At 39.7% G+C, this 26,954-nt stretch overlaps 1 protein-coding gene across 14 annotated transcripts in view; it reads left to right on the forward strand.

Moving 5' to 3' along the window:
- FAM168A (family with sequence similarity 168 member A) overlaps nt 1–26,954 on the forward strand; it is a 179,143-nt gene that overhangs the window by 44,875 nt on the left and 107,314 nt on the right. The window contains exon 1 of one of the 14 annotated variants that reach the window (XM_070490733.1): nt 18,779–18,800. The exons of the other annotated variants lie outside the window; for them this stretch is intronic. The gene's annotated coding sequence lies outside the window, so the exon portion shown is untranslated. Of the gene's footprint in view, nt 1–18,778; nt 18,801–26,954 lie in introns of those variants that run through there. 14 annotated transcript variants of the gene reach the window in all.

Genomic DNA, 26,954 nt, shown 5'->3' on the forward strand with positions numbered 1-26,954 from the left:
CTGAGCTCACCTGTGTGTTAAAATCAAGGAAGGAGGTGTTGGACTGAAAAGAAAATGATTTAGAAGTTGATGAGTAGGTACAAAAATAAGGGGTTGGGATTCTGGTAATTGCAGCCTTTGATATATTCATTTATTATGGGAAGAAACTGCCTGTGCATTTCTGTCATCTTTCCTTATCACTGGATACTAGCTCTACTCAGGCACTTCCAGCCAGGCTTCCTGCTGACCCAGGCTTGCTTGCCTTAGGATAATCAGATAGGAGCCAGGTCCTCCATCCTTATAAGACCATCTGTTTTCAAACCCACAGCTGCTGCCCCTACAATTGCAACCCAACACAACTGGAATGATTTATTCATCTCCAGGTAACATTTGTGCACCAGGCTTCCAACAAAGTACAGTATCAGTTTTACGCTTAATGAAGCATCCAGCACAGGTGGTGAGCTGTACTGTAAAGGATGCTTCTGGCTTAGAAATGGCTGATGGACAGATGGAAGTAAGCTGTCAGTCCTGAGAGTGTAGCCAGAGGACGAGCAGAGTGAACACTGGGCAATAAACAAGGGATAATTTCTTGTCCAGTAACAAGTCTTGATTGTGCATCCTGTATTTCTGGAGTTTCAAGATAATTTAAGTCATCTTTAAGTATTGTACCACTGTTGAGTTAAGTGAGGAAATTAAAATCTAGAGGGGGAAAGGACTTAGTTTAAGCTGCATAGCAGTGTGGCACAGCTAAGACTAGAACTCAGGTATTCCAGTTTCCAGCCCAGTGCTCACCTCCACATGTTTTGTTGTGCAATGAAAAACTTTAAAGCGTTATCCAAATATGAAATGACATTATTATTTTTGCCCAGTTATAGCTTGCTGATGCTGGGAACAAATCACAACTTTTTGCCCCTTAATAACTGAATGACCAAGCAAGTGGCTTAATTTTTTTGAACTTCTCTTCTTTTATATAAATTGAGGATAATTAACACTTGTTCTGAATTGATTTGAGGATTAAATGAGATAAAGTACTATATGAAAGCTGCTAGGTCATTGTTGATAATCAGAAGGTACTAAACAACTGCTAATATCTTCTCTTCTTCAGTTCACTTGAGCAAACATCAATTAAGCATCTACCTTGTGCTGGCTCAATTTCTAGGCTCTTTACTTACATTATCTTGTTTAGCCTTTAAGTTTCTTTCTCTCTTCCCTTGTTACATTGAGAGTCTAGTTGGTATATTAGTACTTTTTTTCCATGACAAAATCCTTTCATAGTCAGATCTCTATAACCAGTCACAGTTGTTGCAAACAAGTTATGATTACTTTTACAAAACTCTAGAATGTTAGTATGACCCTGTGCTGTTAGCTATGGACCAATGTAGCTAGAGCTAGTCTGTGAGTCTTGGCTTCTGCCTCTGCTGCAAGGTGCTTTGGAGACCTTCTATTTGGAGGGCAAATCATAACTATGACAGCACTCTTTGTCACCTCAGAGAAGCTTGGTTTCTCTTTTTGGAATGTTTGGTTTTAGTAAACTGCTTCTTTTTCACCTTAGGTTTTAGGCTCTTTGACAAGCCATCTGGTTCTCACACCCAGTTTCCCTTTACCACCAAGGGCTTGCAGGCAGTTGTTCAGATGGAGAACAAAAGCTTTCTCCAGCTCCTGGTGGTTTTGTAAGAGTGGGAAGGCCTCAGGGGGAGATTACATCTGCTTATTGGAATTCATTTGTGATGTGTGCCTGACTAGGCAGTTTTTTACCAGGGACTCTGCTGGGGCTGGCTGAGGAGGAGATAAAATTTTGGAATGGAGGTCTGTCAGCATGGGTTTTGGCTATTTCTCTCCTTGCCAGTATCAGTTAGGGCTCCAGAGAGCTTTTTGGGATTGATGCTGCTGCTGCTTCTGCTTCTTTTTTTTTTTAGTACCTGCATCTATTGTCCAAGTTTTCCATCTGCAGTTTGTTTTTCTGTTTGGTTGTTTTTCTGGATTGTTGATCTGTTCAGTGAGTGGCTCAGTATAATGCAATTCAACAGACTGAGTTAAATGGAGATTCAGTAATGAATAAAATAAGATACAGGGAAACCTAGTGTGAGGTAGTGGAAAAGCCTTGGTAAACCCATAGACGTGTGACCTCAAATCTCAGCTTTACCTTACGCTGGCTCTGTGATCTTCAGTAAATCATTTAAACTCTTTGAGCCATAGTTTCTTCATCTCTGAGAATGGGAATATAAATATCTGCCTTGCTCATGGTTTTGGTGAGGATTAAATGAGAGAATGTATAGGAAAGAATCAAGTTTTAAGTTGGTGTTTGTTAAATATTTCCTTCTTTCTTTCTTCCCGTCTCCTTAAGGAGTATACATAAGGAAATCAGATATGTATACAAGTGATTGTGTGTATGTGTGTTTGTGTGTTTATGTGTGCATTTAATATACCTTTGAGGGGCCAGCCCCGTGGCCGAGTGGTTATGTTCACACGTTCTGCTTCGGCGGCCCAGGGTTTTGCTGGTTCAGATCCTGGGTGCGGACATGGCACCACTCGTCAAGCCGTGCTGTGATAGGCGTCCCACATAGCACAACCAGAGGTACGCACAGCCAGAATATACAACTATGTACCAGGGGGGCTTTGGGAAGAAGAAGAAGAAGGAAAAAAAATATATATGTATACCTCTGAGAAGTGGCTGGAATTTGCCACAGTCATTGGGAATTGGGAGGTGAGGGCTTGGAGCAGCTGCACGTCTTCCTTGAAACCAGGCTGAGAGATATACTCCGACAAAGTAACATGACACAGTCTTTGTGCCTTTAAAGAAGACCTTAGGAGGGAAAAAGAAAGAACCTGGCAGTGGAGGCCTTGAGATGCTGGTTTCCTCAGGGGGACCATTACTGTTTCTATGGTAGCTACTGATCTCTTAGAGATAGATAATCTGCGTTGCAGTAAGCTGAGAGAAGAACCTATGGTTTGTAAGTGTGAGAACTGCCTTTTGGGAACAGTTAGTACATAGCTTGGAAGGTTGTAGCCACAACCTTTTCCCTTCCCACCCCGAAAATCTGTGATATCATCATCAGAATGATCTTTTCCAATATCCAAATCTAGTCATCTTGATTTGCTTTAAAAGTTTTCATTGGCTCCCAGTTGCCTTCAGGTTAGAATCCAGATTCCTTCTGTGACATGCAAAGTCTTCCTTGATCTGATCTCTGCCTACCCTCATCTCCCACTGCCCTTGCCTATGCTCCAGCAACACGACATTGAGCTTCCCAACCCCTCCACCCTCTTGTATGTTCTGGCCCGTGATAGACTTTCTGCTATGCCGTGCTTCCCCTGTGTCCAATTCCTCTGTTTACTTGACAAAATTATACTATTTCTTTAAAACTCTTCTCAAGTACTGTATTTTCTGTGAAGTCCTCTCTGACTTCTTTTTCTTTTTCGGTGAGGAGGATTGGCCCTGAGCTAATGTCTGTTGCCAATCATCCTCTTTTTGCTTGAGGAAGATTGTCCCTGAGCTAACATCTGTGCCAGTCTTCTTCTATTTTGTATATGGGACACCACCACAGCATGGCTTGATGAGCGGTGTGTAGGTCTGTGCCTGGGATCTGAACCCACAAACCCGGGAATGCCAAAGCAGAGTGTGTGAACTTAACCACTATGCCACCTGGCCGACCCCCCTCTCTGACTTCTGAAGGTGAGGTGCCATGGGATGAGAGACTTTCCTCTTCTAGGTTCATCTAGAATTTTGTACATACAAAAATCTAACTACATGTTGTAGCATCACTGATTAGTACACACAGTGATGTCTCTTAGTGCTTTTGTTTACGACCCATTGACTTCTTTATTTTAGTGCCTTCATTGGGATGCTCAATAAAACCATAAAAACAAACAGAAGCAGAGAAGAACAATAGCCACAAAATATTGAAAGCAAGAAAGCAGACTGATGAACAGTAACTAACTTATCAGACCCAAGAAAGCTGAATACTACTCAATTTATCCATATGTAGATCCATTCACAACAGATATTTTTAGAATTAGAAGAATAAATGCAGATACAATACAGCACCTTGCAAGACTTAGCAAATTGTGTTTTGTTATACCTCTTATCCCTGATGAAGTGAATAGCCATCAGTAAAATGAACCATTAGGTTTCAAAAGAGCTATTTATTATCAGGTTGATGGCATAGGTTCATTTGGTCTGATTTTTTAATCATTGACAAACTTTGGCCAAGACAAGCATAATTATTATATTTTCTTTCAAATAAGTTTTTGTTTGGATCCTCAAATTTCTCCTGGTGTAAATAGGATCTGAGATCAGTTTTTCATGTTGGAGCTTTCCCCAGCTGTCTGGTGATCCTTGGTTGTTCATATTTTAAAATGGGATACTAAAAAGCTGACTGAAATTTTAAATACTTGGGTAGGGCTTATTGATTGTTGACCTCACTGTATGGTGATCTGTCTGGGTTGTTTGTGGGGCAACTACAATATCAGTATCTTTAGTTCTTTCCACTAGGGCTGGTCAGATTCTCTGGAAGCATCCTCTAGTCTCCTTCCTAGAGGTTATAGGCCTGGCGGCTGGTGGTCTGGAGGCTGAGTGGGAGAGGAAGGCTCTGGGGAGGTCCTCAATAGTCAGTTTACTTACTCTCTTATTTTGAGGATAGTAACCCTGCCTTCAACTGTGCCTGCTATTCCCTTGTCTAGAGACCCTCTGTTTTACCCTTTCCAGAGGGAAAAGAAAACCCGAATGTGGTGCTACCAGTTTCTGAACCTTGTGGAGTTAAATCAAATTACTTTTTGACTTTTTCCATTGATGGCTTAGTATTCATCTTTCTTGGGTCTGATAAGTTAGTTACTGTTCATCAGTCTGCTTTCTTGCTTTCAATATTTTGTGGCTATTGCTCTTCTCTGTTTCTGTTTGTTTTTATGGTTTTATGCCATATGAAAAAATCCAGAAGTAGGGTCTAAAATATATACTGCCCTCTTCAAAATAGACCGAATATTATTTAATCTTTCTTGAGATTCAAGTTCATTATTTTGAACATCAGTTATTCTGTCTTTTTGTGTTGCGTTGAAGCCCATGGGAGCTATTGCATTCTACACTAACTACACTAATGCTATACTTTAAAACAACAAACACTAAGGGCCACTTTTCGGTGAGTACTATACTTTTTGCATACTTATGGTTGTTTTGGAATTATTTTTCTCATTTTCTCCTTGCTGTTTGTGAAACACAACAGACAGCATTGTTTTCCTTTCTTACTTTGTCACTTCTCACCCACTATATGTGGTACTCCCAAATTACTCAGTTTCTTAGATGTGTTTTTAAAGGAAAAGTGAGGCCCTAGGTAAGAAGTGTGAAGAATTAAAGACAGTTATTTTGGCTTTGAAGACGCGTTTTTGCCTACTTCCTAGTTCTCTAAGTTAGAAAGACAAGATTATCAGATTGCTGAATTCCATACAAGTGAGGTATTATAATAAGACTTCATGGCTTATCAAGTAAATTACTTTCATCCATGTCATCTCCTTTTTATTTTAAGCTTCATAGTGATTCTACAAGGTAGTAGGCAGGTAGGATTATTCCCATTATGTAGATAGGGCAGTTTGAGGTTCAGAGAGATTAAATGACTTGTTCATATCACATAATTGAGCAGTAGAGCTGGGCCTAATCTCGGGTTGTCTGACTCAAACCCTAGTGCTCTGTCTCTTCTGTGTTCTGTCCCTTTGTATGTGGCCTTCTACGGAGAGGGTCAAATTCATAAGATTGGAGTTTAATGCAGTAAGGAATAATCCTTATGGTAGCCCAGTGGGACAGGCAATATTATTCCCATTTCCCACCTGGGGAAATTGAAGCTCAGAGAGATTAAATGGCTTGTTCAAGGTCACCTGGCAAAGTAAAACGTGGCAGAACTGGGACTTATTTTCTTCTTTTGACTCCGAATCCTACTCTTTGATTGCAGTGCATGATGCTTCCTCCCTAAATCTGAAGAAGCTGCCAAAAGAGAAAATATGCCAGCCACATGGATATTAGACAGCCGTGGTTTGAACTTTTAGTAAACAACCAAGTCCTCGTCCCTGGGAAGTTTTCAGCTGATTGGAATTCTGAATCTATTTCCCCAATTTATGTAAAGGAGGAGGATAAAGAACTGTTGTGTTTGGACTTGCAACAAACTTTAATTCCTTTAGTGGAAGCACTAAAGATACACAGTTACAGCGCCCCTTTGGCACAAGGAAATACTTAAACTCAAGTAGAAATACTTACTGAATTTCTAGTACAGCCTAATATTCTGGACCCCAGGAAGGATTCATCGTGAATCAGGGAATGTTAGGGCTCTAGGATCCATTTATTCTTAGGCTTAAAGGCTGAGTTTGTGTAGACAATTAGTAGAGCAATTCTGTATACCTTTATTGAGCTCTTGCTGTGTACTAGGAACAATAATAGACAATGGGGAATGTCTTGCTTAGGAATCTCATGGTCTGGTTGGGAAGAGACACACAAGTAAATAGTTACATTATGGTGTAAGAAAGTACTATAATTGAGAGATGTACGAAGAGCGCTGAACCAAGAATGGTTAATTCTGCCCAGATCAAGGATGGGATTGGAGAAAACTTTACACTGAAAATGATGGTTGATTATTGTCTTGCAGGATGGGTCAGATCTGTGGACAGAAAGGGAATGAAGGGCATTGTAGGCATAGGAAACAGTATGTGCAAAAATCTGAGAAATGTGAAAGAGCTTGTTGTATGAGGGAAGCCGTGAGAAACTTAATTCAGCTAGAACTGGAGGGTCAGGTAAACTAGGCCTCCTCTCTGTGGTGGGGCTTTCAGGGCCTCTTCCTGGTAATGCTGTGCCAGCATCTGCTCACCATAGGTATAGTCCTCCTTATAGCAAGTATTCTCTGAGGCGGGCTGCATCTCCTCTTCAGTCTTGCTAGTCTTTCTTCAGAGCTTGGTACAATTATACTCTTCTCTAAAAAGCTTTCCAGGCTATTACCTGGTACATCTTTTCCAAATTCCTGTTGCCCTTTGTAAGCCAGTGCAATTCCCTCCTAAGTTAATACTGACAAGCGTTCATCATAATTTGTTTCTGTATTTCTTTCTATTTTGGAAGGATTTACCATTAATAATATTTTTTTTTTTTTTTTGTGAGGAAGATTGGCCCTGAGCTAACATCTGTACCAGTCTTCCTCTATTTTGTATGTGGGATGCCACCACAGCACGGCTTGATGAATGGTGTGTAGGTCCATGCCCGGGATCCAAACCCATGAACCCTGGGCCGCCGAAGCAGAGCACACGAACTTAACCAGTATGCCACCGGGCCAGCCCCAATATTTCTGGTTATGTCTGGAGTGGAAGTTTATTGTTTGGTTACTTGCATTTTTGAAGCCTTGGTTATAGATTTATTTTGAGGCTGTTTAATCTTCTATTCAGCTCAGGGATCCTTCAGTTTATAAAGTTTGGTGAAATGAGACCCTCTAGGAAGCCTTCTCTGATGTTCCCAGAGCTAGTAATTCCTTTTCATTTTGTCTTGGTACTTGTCACCCTGCCCTAGAACTCTCTTTTTAGTGTCTGTCTCCCCTACTAGATAGTGGGCCTCCTGAGGACAGGGATTTGGTGTAGTTCATCTCTTGTGTTTTTGGCAGCCAGCATAGAGCATGGACACAGAATAAGTGTTTGGTACATGTTTATTGAGAGTTAGGATACAGGAGTTCTAGTTCCACTTCTCCCGCTGTGTGACCTTGGGAAGGCCACTTTCAATCTTTGAAACTCCAGTTTTCTTATCTGTAAAATATGGAGGTTGGACTCCATGACCAGTATCATAGCATCTGTCCTACTTACAGCAGTCAGGGTCCAGTTGAAGAGGGAGAAGCCACACCAATAATTTGAGCAAGTACAATGTAATATAAAGAATTATTAACTATGTAAAAAGTGATTACTACTAAAAGAGATAAAAGAGAACTCTAAGGTGTAATAGAGGTAGTAACTCCAGAAAACGACTACCATCTCTAGGACTGAGGAAAAAGTAAGCAAGGAGGGAACTTAGAAGCTTAAGAAAAGAGAGCTCTACAAGGCTGAGATTCAGGCCTCTGAGGAGAGTGTATGGCTGTCATAGGAATGTGCTGCATGTTGCTGTGGTGAAGAAGAAACTGACTGGAGGGCACTCGCCTCCGAACCTGGAGAGCCACTGTGTTGAAATCTGTCTCCCAACACTGCTGATCTACTTGCTGCCTTGTAGAAAAACCAAACACTGGAAAAAGTCCCTTCTTTCTCCCTTAGTCTTGTAGTCTCCTTTGAGCACCCTCTGTTGGCATAAGCTGACATGAGCCAGCTGGGAGGGGAGAAATGTAGTCTGCAGAGTCCAGTCCAGTATCACAGAGCAGGACAACGAAGAACTGGTTTGGAACTATAAGGCAAAAGTTAATAATTTCTATGGGGCTGGCCTGGTGGTGTAGTGGTTAAATTCGCACACTCCGCTTTGGTGGCCCGAGGTTCGCAGGTTTGGATCCTGGGTGTGGACCTAGCACCGCTCATCAAGTGATGCTGTAACAGCATCCCGCGTAAAATCGAGGCAGATTGGCACAGATGTTAGCTCAGTAACAGTCTTCCTCAAGCAAAAAGAGGAACACTGGCCACAGATGTTAGCTCAGGGCCAATCTACCTCACACACAAAAATAATAATAATTTCTATATTATAATAATCTGTTTCAATATTTGTCTTCCTCATTGTACCATGCTCTTGGTAGTGTCATATTTGTTTCTGTATCTGCATTGTCCTAGAAGGGGCTTGGCACTAAAGAATTGCTCAGTAAATACTGTTTGAATGAAGGAAATTCTCTGTAAAATAGAGAAAACTAGGTGTTTCTCTAGGTTGACTTAAGTCTGATTATCTTGGAAGGGAGTGGGGCTAGGCATTCTTTCTAACAGTTAAAACCTTATTGAATACCATTTGTCTTAGGCCTGTCAAGTGCATAGCTTGCATTAGATGCTAGAGTGAGGACAAGGAGAACATTCTACTGTTAATATTCATATATTCTATGACATTAAACATATCCCCTTTCCTAAAGGGTGACAATCTGAAATGTAGGGTAGGTACTTTGCACATAAGTATATTCCTCAGAAGGCCAAGGAGGCTAACATATTAGGTGTCATTTGCAGTTTCGTTCATTTCATCCCTACAGCCCATTGTATTATTCCCATTTTAAAGATGGAGAAACAGGCTCAGAAAGGTTGAGGGACATGACCGAAGTTACACAGCTGGAAAGTGGCAAAGCTAGGCTATGAGCTGAGGTTTGGCTGCTCTGAAATTTGAACAGAGCAACTCTCTCTCCTTTCTCCCAGCTTATGAGGGCAAGCACAGAGTTTGTTAGCTGATGGCAATAGAAATCAGTGGAATTGATTTCTCTTTCTGGCTATTTGGGGCTGGGCAAGTAACAACAGAGCAGAATAGCAGCACTTGTAAGCCTGCAATGATAGTGTTTGCTAATAATTGGCCTTTTAAATAAGGCAATTTGAGCCTGAGCTTCAGACACCAGATTTGTGAAGTAGTTACTATCTGGCAGCCAGGTCGTCTTCTTTTTTTTTAATCCCACAGTTGCAGCTCACAAGAGAGATATGATGCATTCCCTGCAACATTAAGCTTCTCTTTTGTTCCTACAGGTTTCTTTTCTTTTCTGGGGCCTGAAACTAGATAGAATACTTATTATCTAGAATATAGAAGCAGAATTTATGAGGCTGGTGTGTTTGTTGCTTCTGGGCCAGCACACCCAAAGCCTTTAAGTAAATTATTTAGGGTTGAGAGTCAGTTATTCCTTTCTCAGGTCATCAGCCAGGCAGAGTTGGGAACTCTGATGCCTGTCTCCTTGCTTGAAGGGTCAGAGTAGTGCATATGGCCTGAGAGAGAAAAAGCTGTTACAGGAAAAGCTTTCCATATAAAAGCATTGGAAGAAGCCAGTAATGTCAGGATTTGCTAATCAAATTATTCAGCTGGTTATTTTTTGATTATCCACTGGGATGGACACTGAGATTGGCTGACATAGCAGTGTGATTTCATCATGACGCTGAGAAGCCCTTGGACCAATGTCACCTTTCTTTGGTTTCTTTGGTACTACCATTGACTAGGCAATCTTAGGATAGTTACCTTCCTCTTTGATTTTCCTGGCGGTAAACGCTGCTGCCTAACTGCCTTTCAGAAGTGATGACATTTATTCTTTGGAAGGAACTGAACAAAGAGTCTGTACATGTCATTTATTTTTAACAGCATGCTCATTAGAGTTGAAATCTTTTGACTGTATGCTTTCATTTTGTGGTTTAGCATCGAACAAGAAAGACAATGCAGTGGAATTAGTATGGGCTTTAATAGGAGAACCACCCTGGCAAAACCCCATTCTGCTATTTAATAACTTAATAGTTATTTATCCTGTCTGAGCTTCAGTTTTCTCATTAAAATGAGAATAATGACAAATAATGACAATGATGGTGATCCACGATTTTGAGTAAGTCTGTTAATTTCTCTGAACCTCAATTTGTTTATCTGTAAAATGGAGGCACTAATTCTGCAATAATAAGTTTGGTTCAAGAAAGAAATTGACTGGTGTAAATGGAAGTGTCTAGTGGAGTGGCACATGGTATTTGCGTATGCTAAGTGCTAAATAACTGGCTATGACTGTTCTTAGGAGAGCTGAAGGAAAAAATCCCTGAGGGTAGGATAGTTCCTGTGGGATGGTCAGGGATTAATAAATACTCATTGATTAATTCTTTCACTGGTGAACCCTTGTCATTTCCTTTAGGGACAGTTTTACTAGATCTGCTGGTGTTCTTTCTCCTACCATTATGTCTCCAGACAGAACCATGGAGTTGTTTCCCCTGAGAGTTTCCTACCCAAGCTGTAGTCCTGATGTTGCTATTCCAAGTTGTTCTCTATAGAGAAAGTGAAATACAAAGGCTGAACTGTGGTTCACAACTTCCAGTAGCTTGTATTTCTGGGTCCAGTGTTTTGTGCACAAGACTGAAGAGGGTTTGTCAGAGGCCTTTAAGGAGCTGTGATCATGCTATTATTTTGCTAATTCTTTAGTATAAGCCAAGAAGGAGGACTGGTCAGTAAAAAAATGTTTTATGCACCAGTAAACTGGATGTCTCTGCACAGCTGGGCTGTGATGTACTTAGCCTCTTCAGGCATGAGACTGGCAAGTATGAATTGGAACTGTTTCAGTTCAAGGGTTTCATTTCTCTTTTTGTCACAGAGTTATGGAATCCTTAGAGATCTTCAAAAGCTGAAACATAGAGATTAGAGTACTTGTTTAAAGTCATATGGTAAAACCAAAACCTAGATTTCTTCCTTTTAGTTCTCTTCCAGTAGTTCTTTGGGAATATAAACTGTTTATTTCATAGGATGTCTAACCAACAATAAGCGGTTTATTTTTGGGAATACTCTCTGGTTTTCCTTATCATAAATGCTACAGGATTGTATTGAGCTGTAAAGATTACAAAATCCTTTCACGGGAAGTGTTGCTTTTTTCTTCACAACACTCTTATGAGGTAAGCAAGTCAGACACTCTTAATGATTTTTGATTTTGTTCTTGTTTTTTTAAAAAACTGATGAGGAAATTGACGCCCAGAGAGGGGAGGTGACTTATTCAGAGAAACATAGTGAGTCAATGGTTGGGTTAGAATTAGATCTCAGGTGCAAGAAGGCCCTTTTATTTTCACGTTTTTTTATTATCACCGGTACTGTTGTCACACCTTGCAACCCGGGATATTATCACTCTCTACCATCTTTGCCAATCTGACGAGAGAAAAATACCTCATTGTTTTAAATTTTGTCTCCCTAATGACTAGTGAAGTTAAACATTTTTTCATGTTTATTGGCTATTTGTAGTTGTTCTGTGAATTTTGTGTCATTTATTGCACATTTTCTGCTAGGTTCTTTGTCTTATCAATTTTGCAGGAGGGTTCTTTGTATATCAAGGGAATTCATCTTTTGATATGTAGGCTGCAAGTATTTTTGATATTTTATTTATGAAACTTGGTGCTTCCCTAGAGCACCAAAGAAAAAAGTCCTTTATATTGGAATAACTATTAAAAATAACGTGCTGCTGGGGCCAGTGTGGTGGCATAATGGTTGGGTTTGCTGGTTCAGATCCTGGGTGTGGACCTATACACTACTCATCAAGCCATGCTGTGGTGGCGTCCCACATAGAAGAACTGGATGGACTTACAACTATGATATACAACGAAGTGCTGGGGCTTTGGGGAGGAAAAAAAAGAGGAAGATTGGCAACAGGTGTTAAAGCTTCCTCACCAAAAAAGCATACCTTAAAAAAAAATAGCATACTAGTACTACCCTACCACTACTATGGAACATTTGTAACTTTTCCAGGAACTTTCATATTCTTTCTGTCTTTTGTCCTTTTAAGAACTTCATGAGGGGCCTTGTGATTACAATCAGATGAATTGCACATGTATGTTTTCTCTCCTTTTAAAAAGTCAATTGAAAGGGAATAAAACTAGTGTTAACTCACAAGGCTAGGAGAATAGGAGAAGAGGCACAAGGGATGCTGATTTAGCAGATTAGGGAAAGTGGAAAGCTAAGGCTCCAGAGGGAATGTGAATATGAACAGAGCCATTTGTGGCATGGAACCTTAGAAACCCCTAGATATTGGAGGTTCTTGGCATCTTGAATGGTAGGTTGAGAGGTGGAGCTGAAAACAAGAGTTCGAAGGTTATATAAAGAACAATTAAACCCCCAGATCTTTTCTCTGTTTCAGCAGAACATTGGAGGTTTATTCTCTGGAGAAATGAGATCAGGGAGGCCTTGGATTTGGGAATACCAAATTTAGCTGAGAGTAAAAGAGAGGTGATATTGTAAAAGCAAGGATTAAGTGAAGATTTCCATCTGGTTATTAGCTCCCAGACATAGGTGGTCAGGTGTGTTCTCCTTTGGTGAGAGACTGGAGGATTCCTCTCTGAGAAACTGACTCACAGATATTTGAGGGCCTCCCCAGTAAAAAATTGGCTTGATGTTTTCTTTTATTATAGTGAAGCCTAAAAGTTAACATGCCCTACTGCTCATACAGTGTATCTGTGTGTGCCTTACTCTTAAATATGAAAGAATAGGCAAAGATCACCTGATATTTGAGAAAACTTCTAATGTGAATAACAGAAATGAAAGCAAACCAATAAAAGGAACTTCACCCCCAAAAAAGAGTGGGGGGGGGCGCGGGGAACACAAGAGAGAGAATCTAGGGAGCAAAAGAAAATTTGAGAAAAACTCAGATCAGAGAAGATATTGCCTCAGTGAAACAAGAATAGGGTCCTATAAAAAAAAAGAATAGAGAACAAGAAAACTTTTGGACACTTAAAAATATAGCAGAAATAAAGAATAAAAACAAGTAGAAAATAGGAGAAGAAAATAAATTAGAGGATCAGTTTAAGATTTCTTTAAATGTGAAAGTTATTTAAATTTAAAAAAATTGATTTAATTATTTTGATGATTTCCTTCTCTGCAATTGCTCTAGTTTCTCCCCTTTAGATCTCTAGGTCTCCTAATGGTTAGGTGTTGGATCATAGGGTGAAGGAAATCATCAAAAAATAATAATAGTTTCCCAGAACTTAAACACACATGTTTAAATTCAAAACCTCATCAAGTGCTCAGTACAATGAATAAGAACAGAAACACATCATCATTTCAGAACACTGGGTAGAATGATAATATTGTAGAAACTTCCAGAGGGAATTAACAAGTCACATGCAAAGGCATGAGACTTCTCAAAAGCAATATTGGAAGCTAGAAGAAAGTGGAGGAATTGCCTTACATTCTGAGATGAAATGACTTTTCAACCTAGAATACTATACCCAATCAAAACTAACAATGAAATATGAAGGTGGGAGAAAAAAAGACGTTTTCAGACATGCAACATCTTAAAAGATTTATTTCCCATGTGTGCTATCTCAAGAAACTTAGTAATTTGATATATCATAATGAGATAGAAAAGAAAGAGGAAGGCATGGATCCAGGAAATGGGGGAATCCAATATAGAGGAGAAAAGAGTAGAAACCCCAAAATGATGGTTTAGGGGTATTCCAGGGCCACAGCTTTGCAGGAGTGCTAGCGGCTAGAGAGAGTTACCAGACTGGAACAACAGGGGGTTGGAAGTCTCCAAGGAGGATGTTTTAAAGAAAAGATAAAATGAAACCAATAAATTGTCTGAGATATTTGACCATATTAAAAGGAACCTTAAAGTTATTTTGGAGAATTTGGAGATGAATTGGGGAAAAGGACATTGAAACCAAGCAAATTAAAAATGAGGTAACTATTAATTCTAGGAAAAATTAGAATTCTAACTGTCTAAGAAAGGCAGTGTAGTCATAATACACTATGTGGCTTAGCTGTGAAAATTATTATAATAATGTAAACTCTGAATATTAATTTTTTTTTTTGAGGAAGATTAGCCCTGAGCTAACTACTGCTGCTCCTCCTCTTTTTGCTGAGGAAGACTGGCCCTGAGCTAACATCCATGCCCATCTTCCTCTGCTTTATACATGGGACACCTACCACAGCATGGCTTCTGCCAAGCGGTGCCATGTCTGCACCTGGGATCTGAACCGGTGAACCCTGGGCCACCGAGAAGCGGAAAGTGCAAACTTAACTCCTGCGCCACCAGGCCGGCCCCTGAATATTAATTTTTAAAAACATTTTATTTTGAAATAATTATAGATTTACAGGAAGTTACAAAGATAGTACAAAGAGGTCCTGTATACCCTTTACCCAGTTTTCCTCAATGGTTAGATCTTGTGTAACAATAGTATAGTATCAAAACCAGGAAAACAACATTGGTGCAACATTTGTGTATAGTTCTGTTCCATTTTATCACATGTAGGTTTCTGTAACCAGCACTGCAATAAAGACAGAGAATATCTATTACCACAGAGATTTCCCTCATACTATCCCTATATGGTCACAACACCCTCCCATCCCTAACTCCTGGCAACCACTAATTTGTTTTCCATCTGTATAATTTTGTCATTTCAAGATAAATATATAAATGGAATCATACAATATGTGACCTTTTTTTCATTCAGCATAATGCCCTTGAGATCCATCCAAGTGGTTGTGTGCGTCAATAGTTCATTCCTTTTGATTGCTGAGTAGTATTCCGTGGTATGGCGTATCCTAAATATTAACTTAACTAAAAGTTGTGATGTGATTGTGTTAGTGGAAGGAAAGTGTGTGTACATGTGTTAGTGGTTGTGGGGCTGATGATCATGATATAAAAGAGCAAATCCTCAGAAAGATGATAGTGACTAAAATTGAAAAAAAAAGCCAGGATAAGCATGCTTTTTGGAAATAAAGAGATAAATACTAAAAAAGAGCTAAAAGTTGAAAGTGATTGCCTTTGGGAAGCAGAGATCAGGAGTAAGATAGAGGACTGCTGCTTTTTTGTTATAAGCCTCATGGTACTACATACATATGTAGTAAAGGGTTATTACCATACATGGAAATAAGACCCAGAGACTTAGGAACCCAGGGTTTTAGAATGACTGATTAGGGAAGCTGAGACTCCAGCTCTGGCTCTCAGACTCTCACCAGTGCCCTTTCTTCTCCACCCTGCCTTGGAGCATTTGCTGATGATGTTCCTATAAGTGACGGCTTGTGCTACCAACAGAGCCCCCTCAGTATTTTTTATATTGGTCATTATATTCTCTGCATCTAGGACACTGCAAAGTGCCTGACATGGCAGAGTCCTAGTGACCCAGTTCCTAAGTAGCTGATGCTGGAGTAATAAATTACCATAAAACTACTCTGAAATGCCAACTCGGCAGCCATGTCCATTTTTTTTTCTTTTGATGGACTAAGGAAGTCCTTTTATAGAAATTTCATGGACCCATTTTTCTTTTCTTTTTTTGGTTTGAAAATCAATTGTTGGCCCCTGGCAAAATACACCTGTCATAAGAGAGGGAAGTCACAGCCTAAGTTTGGGAATCAGAGAACTTGAATATAAGCTGTTGCTCCATTACTTTGGGTTTTTTTTCTCCTTTAGCAAAGTAAGATTCCTTCTTTCCTGAGCTGCAATTTTAGCTTCCTTGAGAATTCCCTTTTTGTCATTGACTCACAGTTTTAAAATTATATGCCTTGGAGAAGGTCTTTTTGCATTGCTATAATTAGGAGTTCTGTTGGCTTCATGTACTTGTATGTCCAGTTGCTTCCCCAGATCTGAAAAGTTCTCAGCTATTATTTCTTTGAAGAAGCTCTCTGGTGCTTTCTCCCTCTGGGATACCTATAATCCTTATGTTACTTTTCCTAATTGAGTTGGATATTTCTAGAAGAATTTCTTCATTAAAAAAAAAAAAATCTTAGTTCTCTCTCCTCCTCCATCAGAAGCATTTCTAGGTGTCTATCTTCGAGATCACTAATTCTCTGCTCCATGAGGTCTACTCTATTTTTTATGATTTCTACATTATTTTTTATCTCATTAATTGTGTTCTTCATGTCCAGAATTTCTGTTTGGTTTTTTTTTTTTTAGAGTTTCAATGTTTTTAGTGAAGTATTCCTTCTGTCCATTAATTTTATTCCTGAGCTCATTGAACTGTCTTTCCTAGTTTCTTGTAACTTGTTGAGTTTCTTTATGATAGCTATTTTGAATTCTCTGTCAGTTAGATTGTAGTCGTTTGTGACTTCAGGTTTGGTTTCTGGAGAATTGTCATTTTTCTTCTGCTCTGCAGTGTTACTGTAGTTCTTCATGGTGTTTGATGAATTGGTCCTCTGCTGGCACATTTGTGGTAGTAACCACCTTTTCTCATTTGGGAACAGCTTTGGTCACTTTGTTTCTGGTCACCTGGGTTTCATGTTCCTCCACTGACTCTCTGTGGGCTTGGATGCTGCACTTCTGTGCACTACCTGTGCTGCTGTTTCCAGGTTGTCTTGGGGCTTGCACCAGGCAGAGGAACTGGGTTCATGGGTGTCACTGTCGCTGGTGGGGGCCTGGGGACCTGGGGACTTGTATACAGCCCCCACTGCGGGTGGAGCTGTTGTTGGGGTTGCTCCCATTGCGGGGCTAGGTCACTGGTTCTGCTTTGGTTCCTGTTACTTCTGGTCACAGATGCCCCCTGCCACTATTGAGGGGGCGAGGGCTGTCTTTTCTGTTCTTGGCCTGACTGCTCGTAATTGTGCCAGTTGGCTGCTGTGTGTTTGCACGGGCCAGGCCACTGCAGCATGGTAGGTGTTCCCGCAGGCTGTAGCCCATCACTCTGCAAGTGTTCATAGGCAGGCCAGGCTGCCCCAGCCTCCACTCAGAGTTGTGCTGGCCACTGTGTGAGGAACAGCAACCTGGATTGCTGCCACCAGAGACGGGGAAGGAGCTGCTACCCTAGTTCCACTGTCTCCTTGGGGTCCAGTCCACCCACCTTCAGATGTATAGCTGCCTGGATCTCTTAGGCGTCCTCTTGTACTATGTAGAATCATCTGCTGGTTAATGGTTGTCTCTTTAGTTGTAACTTAGAAGAGAGAGACAAAGGGAACAACTCACTCTGCCATGATGCTGATGTCACTGAGAATTCCCATATCCTGTGCCCCAGATAGTTCTTTGGGTCACTTCTTCAAATGATTTATTGCTCATCCATCATGCATGAGAATTTTATTCTCAGTGAGGAATCCCATTGTCTGGTGCTAGGGAATCATTCTTTCTCTCATTTGCCAACTATAAGAGTCAAGCCAGAGTGAAGGCCTCAGAATGAGTCACTGCCCTAGTGGTTTACTTCAAATACTAGGTTATCCCCTTCCCCACTGTTATTACCATTAAAACATGCTTATCCACAGGCATTAGCTGCAAGCCCCCTTGGTTTTCTTTGCTTACTAGTGAGGCTGCTCTGTGGTGGTTTTATCCAGTTAAGACTAATTTTCTAGTTCTGAAGGTGAAAATAAGAGCTGTTATTCACCACCAGAGCAAATGTCGTGGCCAGCTATGAGCAAAACAAGAGCAGAGCTTTATTTTTATCTTCTGCCACCCCCGGGCTCAGTGGTGAGGAAAAGGGGTCTCTTAACCTGGTTAAGTGCTCATGAGCAGAAGGTGGGTAGGGATAGGTGTGTGTCAGCTCTCTTGTCCCCGAGGAGCAGTACCTTCAGAGGGTTCCACAGGTAATGAAACAGTGGTACAGGCAAGAGTATAGGGTGTCTGTCCTGGTATTCAGACTGCCCTGGAGAGGGGGCCAAAGGGCTCCTTCTTTTATGGCTCTTACTGAGAGCCACAATCAACATTCATAGGCTAGGTTGCACATGCAGGAAAAGCCACTAATCCTTTCAGATTATAAGACTAAAATCAATCTTATTAAAATAATGGCACATATATTTCCTGAAACTACTGTACCATAATAAAATTTTATTAGCTCATTTATAACTTGGAACTTACTGGTTTGAACCAATGTAAGAAACAGCCTTCTAGACCAAGGGACCTTGCTATAAGTTAGAGTTTACAGGGAAGTCCCAGGCCCATGAGGTGTTTTCTTGGCAACTATTGCCAGTAATAGTTTTTTCAGCTGATTATTTTAGTTGTCTTTGAGTATGGTGCGGAAGTTGGAGTGGGGGTTGGGCAGTTGGGCAGGGCAGTTGTTTGACAGTACTGTGAAATAATTTGTAAACCCATCTCTTCTTTTTTGTGGGCTGACACCTGATAAGAGGGCAAAGCCTTTGGGCAGGGTATGTAGGGAGCCCCATTGATGTTCTGAGTTCTTAAAGGGGCTGTTTCTTCTTAGACAGGGTGTCCTTTGGTGACAGGCTTGATCATCCTCCCCCTTTAAGGATTATGGTTTCAGTGAAACATTTTGAGATGACTGCTGAAGAAACTAGGTCAAATCAGGTATGATTTATGAAATACACCATTAATGAGGCAATGAGAAAGTCAGTTCTCTCTCTGTCCTGAAATTCTAAAGAGGTTAATTACAGGAAGGTCTTCAAACCATATGTTCCTTTGTCTTGGAAACATTCCCATTTTTGCATAATATGCTTGCTATGTGACTACATCTAGTCATACAGTATTCAGTATCAGCACTTATTGCTTAAGTTCTTTTGTTTTATATCTGAAATTATGTAAAGCAAGGTTTAAAGTAATATTTAAATTATAATGTTAAGAGGTGAATCTATTGATATGCTGCACTCACTGATCTATGATTAACCTAACAGTATTGCTTCAAAAATCTGTGCTCTGGTCTTTGTGCCATCCTCTACCTTTTTTGCTCTGTTCCAGCCACACTCATTGTCTCTTCGTGCCCCTGAGAGCATGTCTAGCTCTTTTCTGCTTCACTGCCTTTGCCCATGCTATTCCTTTCCCTAAAATGTTTCCCTGCTTCTCCCTCAAACATGGCTAACTGCTCCTCTCTTATGGCTCATTTAAATGTCACCACCTTGGCTTGTTCTTTCTTGACTTGCCATTCTTGAGCAAGTCTGTTTGCTTTTTTATGAGTATCTCTTAGAAGTTGTAATTATAGTATGTATTAGTCTGTCCCACTTGCCCTTCATCTCTTTCTTTGTCTAGAGTATAAACTCTGTGAGGACAAGGGGCAGTGGCTAACTGGTTCACTATTGCATTCTCAGTGTCTAACACAATGTCTAGGGCCTGACACATAGTGGGAATTCATAACAAATATTTTTTGAAAGCTTGAATGAATGAAGGAGCCTCTTCTTTCTAGGAAGCATCCAAGAGAACCAGGCAAAAGCTGGATGGCCATTTTTGACTTAGCTTTGGAAGTACACAGCAGTTCAGTGCATCCTGTGGTTGGGCCAGTCCAGCTCAGATTCATGCGAAGGAAAATTAGGCTCTGTCTCTTGATGGAGTTGTGGCAATCTTTGGAAAATACAGTCTGTCACAGAGATTGGTCCTAGCTGAGTACAAGATCTCTTCTCTGAGAAATGGATGCAGCTCTTTTATAGGCGTGTATACTACTCTCTAATATCCCTGGATAGACACCCTGGAGTATAAAGAGGCAGAGGTTGAGATCCTGGTTCTGTCACCTATTAGTGATAGAGAAAGAAAATCTATCAAAAAATTTAAGTGGTTCCTTCCTTCATCAGGCTTTCAACAATGTATTTTGAGTACTTTGCATCAAGACTTGGACATTATCTTAGGCACTGAGAATGGAATAGCAAACCAGATAGCCTTTGCTACTGCCCACAAAGCACACAGTCAGTAAGTGGAATCACTGGGACTCCCCACTCTTTCCCCTAAATGCCACTGCCTTTCTTTTAAAGATTATTTTCTTAGAGCAGTTTTAGGTTTACAACAAAATTGAGAGGGAGGTACAGAGATTTCTCGTATACTCCTGTTCCCACACATGCTAGTCTTCCCCATTATCAATATCACTCACCGGAGTGGTACATTTTTTTTTTTTTTTTTACCAAGGATGAACTTAGGTTGACATATCATAATCACCCAAAGTTCATAGTTTATCTTAGGATTCACTCTTGGTATTGTACATTCTGTGGGTTTGGACAACATAATGGCATGTATGCATCATTATAATATCATACAGAGTATTTCACTGCCCTAAAAATCTTGTGTCTATTCATCCTACTCCTCCCCTACGCCTGGCAACCACTGATCTTTTTATAGTCTCCATAGCTTTGCCTTTTCTAAAATGTCATATAGTTGGAATCATACAGTATGAAGCCTCTTAAGATTGGCTTCTTTCACTTAGTAATATACATTTAAGTTTCCTTTATGTCTTTTCATGGCTCAATAGCTCATTTGTTTTTAGCACTGGATAATATTCCGTTGTCTGGATGGACTACAGTTTATTTATCCATTCATCTACTGAAAGATATTTGGTTGTGTAAAAGTTTTGGCAATTATGAATAAAGCTGCTTATAAATCCTTGTGCAGGTTTTTTTTGTGGACGTAAGTTTTCAGCTCCGTTGGATAAAATACCAAGGAGTGTAATTGCTGGATCGCATGGTAAGAATGTGTTTAGTTTTTTAAGAAACCACCAAACTGTCTTCCAAAGTGGCTGTACCATTTTGCATCCCAAAAGCAATATGTGAGAGTTCCTGTTGCTCCACATCCTCGCTAGCATTTGGTATTGTCAGTGTTCTGGAGTTTGGCCATTCTAATAGCTTTAGTGTAGTGTCTTGTTGTTGTTTTAATTTGCATTTCTCTGATGACTAATCATGTGGAACATCTTTTCATGTGCTTATCTGCCATCTGTGTATCTTCTTTGGTGAGATGTCTGTTAAGGTCTTTGGCCTATTTATTAAATGGGTTGTTTGTTTTATTATAGTTGAATTTTAAGAGTTATTTGTATATTTTGGATAATAGTACTTTGTCAGGTGTGTCTTTTGCAAATAAATTTTCTCCCAGTCTGTGGCTTGTCTTCTAATTTTTTGATATTGTCTTTTGCAGAGCAGAAGCTTTTAATTTTAATGAAGCTTATTTCTTTCATGGATCTTGTCTTTGGTATTGTGTCTAAAAAGGCAACACTATACCCAAGGTCAACTAGGTTTTCTCCTGTGTTATCTTCCAGGAGTTTTATGGTTTTGTGTTTTATGTGTAAGTCTATGATGCATTTTTTTTTTGAGATTTTTTTTATTTTTTTCCTTTTTCTCCCCAAAGCCCCTTAGTACATAGTTGTATATTCTTAGTTGTGGGTCCTTCTAGTTGTGGCATTATGATGCATTTTGAGTTAATTTTTGTGAAAGTTTAAGGTCTGTGTCTAGATTCATTTTTTTGCATGTGGATGTCAAGTTGTTCCAGCACCATTTGCTGAAGAGACTGTCTTTGCTCCATTGTATTGCGTTTGTTCCTTCATCAAAGATCAGTTGACTATATTTATGTGGATCTATTCTGGGCTCTCTATTCTCTTCCACTGATCTATTTGTATGTTCTTTCACCAGTACCACAGTCTTACCACAATAAGTCTTGAAATTGAGTAGCATCAGTCCTCCAACTTTGTTTTTCTCCTTCAATATTGTATTGATTATTCTGAGTCTTTTGCCTCTCCATATAAACTTTAGAATTAATTTGTCAATATTCATAAAATAACTTGCTGGAATTTTTTTTGAGATTGCGTTGAAACTATAGATCAAGTAGGTAACACCTGACATCTTGACAATATTGAGTCTTCCTATCCATGAACATGGAATAGCTCTCCATTTATTTTCTTCTTCAATCCATCATAACATATATAAGACTTTTTTCCTCCCTAAATAAACACTGTCCTTTAACTGTTAATATATAGCATCTGTTTCCACTGGGTTTAGAAATCTCTGAGTTGGAATAGTAAAAGAGCAGCAGCCTCTAGCGAGCAGGTGACCTGGGTTCTGGACTAGTTGCATGAAGGGTGAGGGTGCAGAAATTGGGATGGGGAGAGATTGTTTACTACTCAGTTGCTTTAAAAAAAAAAAAAAGTAGACTCAGTGATCTTGAAGGTGATTTACACTCTAAATTTTCTGTTACCACATACTCTTGCCTCTTCTAAGTTCCCATAGCAATCTGTATTTTTAGAAAATAATTTATCAGCATACTTGTAATTATTTGTTGCATATATGTCTTCCCCACTAGACAGTAAAGTCCATGAAGGCAGGGATTGCCAGGCACATCGAAGGCACTTAATAAATATTTTTGGATGAATGAATCAAGTGTTTTCTACCATACAGACATTCTTTAAAGTACTACAGGCCTATTGATTCATTTATAGACTCAACAGACATTTACTGATAGGCACTGACTTAGACCTGAATTGCCTAGAGAAGGATGTGAGGGATCTACATTTAAAAGTAAAACTTACTGGGGCTTAGAGTTTAAAGCATATTTATTGGGGATGTAACAGTATTTAATTCCAGCAGTAATTTAAAAATTGAAAATTCCTTGTTTGTTTTATCATGGTATAGGAATGGAGAGATGTTAATCCCGAGGATATTCATTTTGAGATGTGTTACTAACAATCTGTTTATCAGGCACTTTCTCAAACATTTATCTAACCAATTATCCATTATTTAATTCATTCAACAGTCCAGTAAGGTAAGTAGTACTGTTCCCTATATTAAAGATGAAGAAATTGAGATCAGAGAGGTTAAATAACTTTCTTAGGGTAACACAGCTGGTAAAAGAAAGAGTCAGGACCCATTTAAGTCTTTTGATTACAAGTTCAGAGCTCTTTGTATTAGATTATAGGTTCATTTTATAGAGTTCTGAGATGTTCCCCTAAAGGACCAGAATTCCTGGTGTTTTTCAGGAGTTTTCTAAGAGTCTAATTCTTGGAACTCAGCCAAAATGCCACCATTTATGATGCCTTTCCTGTGAGAAGTAGTTTTTTCAGCCTCATTTCTTCTGTGGTACTTAATTAATATTCTTCTGGCATTTTAATTTTTTCCGTTCTATAACAGCTATGTGTGCCCTGTTTTTATCCTTTCTCCTACTTATGAATCTCTTGAGGGCAGGACAGTTGTTCTGCATGTTTTTGTATTAATCAGTCAACACATACTCATAGAACCCCTGTATGAGCTCGTGGAATTTTATAGTTTATATACCACAAGTGATTATAGTTTTTCATACCTTCACTGGAATTCTTTTGTTAATTAAGTAGATTGAGAATGGCACTTTCTCTTTTCCTTCTTTTGTTAATTGTTAGATAGTTGTTTTCTTTGGTTTATAAGAACGGGTGTAACTGTTGATGTGCTATCTCTTCCTGGAGTACATGTCTTAATGAAGAAATTTGGGTACTCTAATTGGCCAGAGGGAGCTATTTTGAGGCAGAGTGAATTATGGTACCTCTTCATCACACCTGGAGGTGGTGGTTGGTCGCTCATAGGTGAGTACCTTTTCATTCTGTTGCTTTAAAAGGACACTCTTGCCTTCCCACTGGTCCATAGGTAGGTGTAGATTAAGCTTTGGGGGCTTGTATTAATCTTTCTTTGATAAGGACCTTATCTTAGCGGCATCTCGTGAAGGTCAAATGTAGCAGTATGTAGGAAGTCATTTGCACGTATAAAGTGCTGTGCAGACAGGAGTACGGGCTTTTTTGCCCTCAGAGAAACAAGTAAGTGCTCTTTCTGAACTAGCTAAAGCACAATTCTTCCCCCAAACACTATGCCTTTTCTTGCTTTTGACGACATAGACTTCTATTAGAATGTGTCAGCCAACCATCACATTTAGTCTCACCTTTTTTTCCCCAAAGACAGTTGCGTTATGCCAGGTGCTTTCATATATATTATTTAATTATCATAGCAACTCTAAGAGGATGGCGTTGCTACCTCCATGTTAAAGATGAATAAATCAAGGGCCAGTAAGTTCAAATAACTTAGCCAAAATAGTAAGTGCTGAATACAGATTTGGATTCACATATTCTGGGTTCATTTCTTGTTAAATTTATATGAGTCAGGGTAGGCAGAATTATGCTGTGGTAACAAATTGGCCACAAGATTTCAGTAGCTTAATGTAACAAAGAGTTGTTGAATTCTTGCTCCCTTGAATTCCAGTGCAGACCAGGTGACTCATGAGGGCAGTTGTCCTCCAGGAAGTGATGACTAGGGTATTTATGCTGCTTCAGTCTTGTGATCTCAAGACTCAGCCACCATCTCAACACGAGACTTTCAAGGTACCTTTGCAGAAGAGAGAGAGCTGGACAGTCGTACACCAGCTCTAGAATACTTCTGCCTGAAAGTGAGACCTGTCACTTCTGTTCACGGATCATTAGTGCTGCCTAACTGCAGGAGGTCTAGGAACTGAGGAAACTCATGGATATTCAGTGAATAGTGAATATTTGTGCCAGACCACTTCATAATAGATGCTTCCTAAGGGGAATTATTTTTACATAGTACATGTCCTTCTAGCTTACATTAGGGATAGTTTGTTAACATGTCTGGGCCACATTTTATACTGTGAGTGCCATGAGGTCAGGAGTTAAATTAGTAAGTGAACTTATTTTTCAGTTCAATTCAATTAAACATTATTGAACACCTGAAATTCTAGGCCTTGTTTTCTTTCCAGTATCTACTGTGTTATATGAAAGTAATAACTATATAGTACTAGATTTTAGGTTTCTTGAGGGCAGTGTAGAACAGTGGTCAGTTGCACAGAGTTGAAGGGTTAGAATTCGGGGTCTGCCACTTCCTAACTCTCTGACTTTATGCAAGCTTTATTTTAATAGCTTTATTAAGATGTAATTCATATACTATAAAATTCACCCTTTTAAAGTATACAATTTGTAGTTTTTAGTATATTCACAGACTTGTGCAACCACTGTCTCTATCTAGTTTTAGAACATTTTCATGATCCCAAAAGAAACCTTGTACCTATTAGCAGTCACTTCTCATTTTCCCCTCCCCTCAGCCCCTGGCAGACACTAAACCACTTTCTTTCTCTATGGACTTGCCTGTTCTAGACCTGGGAAACTTGTTTAACCTTTCTTTACCTAAGTTTTCTCGTCAACAAAGTGGGGACAATAATACTTACCTCATCAGGTTGTTATAAGTATGATATGGGAACAGGAAAAAAGTTAATTTAAAGGGCTTAGAATTGTGCCTGACACATAGTAAATGCTATGTGTTTGTTATGTTTTTTTATTATGTCCAACATTATTGTGATCATTATTTTGTTCCTTTTTAGCACCTAGCATAGGACTGGATGCATGGTAGGCACATTCATCCAATTTCCTAAGGCCCCTACTATGTGCTAGACATTGTTTTAGGAGATCTCAAATATGGATTGAAATACTGTCCCTGTCTCAAGCTGTTCATAGGCTCATAGCAGAGACAGCTATATGAGGAGTATATCAATAAGCTAATGTTATATATATATATAAAGAGGTGTATAAGGACAGTAAAGTGGGGTTAGTGCTATACAGGAAGTAAATAGTGTGATATGGGAACAGGAAGGAAAGAGGAATTCATGCTGAGTAACTGCAGTGTGCTTCTCATTTAATTCTCAGGCTAACCCTGTGAGGTGAGGATTCCTAGTCATATTACTATAGATGAGGAAACTGAGGCTCAGCAATGTTGAATAACTTGCCGAGGCTCATGTAGATAACAAGTAGTTAAGCTGGGATTTGAATCTGAATCTGACTGATTGCAAAGCCAGTTTTTACTATTTCTGATGCTTCCAAACAGAAATTGCTGCTATTTCTATGGAATTTGTAAGTCCTACAAGGCAAAAACTATGTTTTTGGCTAAAAGAGCTTGAGATGTAGTATGTATTCTGAAATATTCAACTACTGGAGCCCTGCTGTTCTATTGCTCTATTTACCTGCTCTGGCAAGAAAAAACTTGAAGACTGAGAAGGCCCAAGATATGGCCTTAGCTCTGGGCAGGATGGGCTGTGCCCAACTTGGCTTTGTCCATTGTCTATCCTGCCAGGCTCCCGACTGGTACCTTTCCTTCTCTGGGCAGTGAGGCTCCTTTTTGTGGGCAGGGACCTTGGGACCTGAATGGAGGGTTTGTGTAGAACTTCCTGTGAATGAGAAGTGTTCCTGTGATTAGCCATGACCTCCTGGCAGCAGATGCATTCATCATTTGGCTTCAACTTTCCCATCCCCCCTTTGAGGTTCCTTTGGATCTGCCAGTCACAAAGCAGCTTCCATTGAATCCAGAAGCTTGTTTCTGGTTACATTAGGCATTATCTGTACTGCCCTTTTGGCTTACCTCATGAACGGGCTAGTAGTGTGGCTATTTTCCACAGAATGTCAAAGCCCTTAAAAATCCCTGATTAACTCCTGCTCATTTTGCAGAGAGAGAAAGCCTGAGACCCAATAAAAAGAAGATATTTATCCAGATCCCACAGATTCTGTGGCAGAAGTGAGACCATTCCCCTGTTGCCTTGATTCCAGGACAGTTTTTCCCCCATCAGGCTCTACTACCTCCTATTTTCTCACCCACGTAAGATCACAAGCTCTTAGGGGGCAGAGATCATGCCTTAAGTACCTTTATATTCCTTAGACAGAAAGCCCAATTATTATGTGTGCCTAATAACCTCTCAGATGTATTATTATCTGATTTTACATATGGAGGATGTGTTGCCTAGTAGAAA

Source organism: Equus asinus, chromosome 20 (genome assembly GCF_041296235.1).
Source record: "Equus asinus isolate D_3611 breed Donkey chromosome 20, EquAss-T2T_v2, whole genome shotgun sequence".
Lineage (NCBI taxonomy): Eukaryota > Metazoa > Chordata > Mammalia > Perissodactyla > Equidae > Equus > Equus asinus.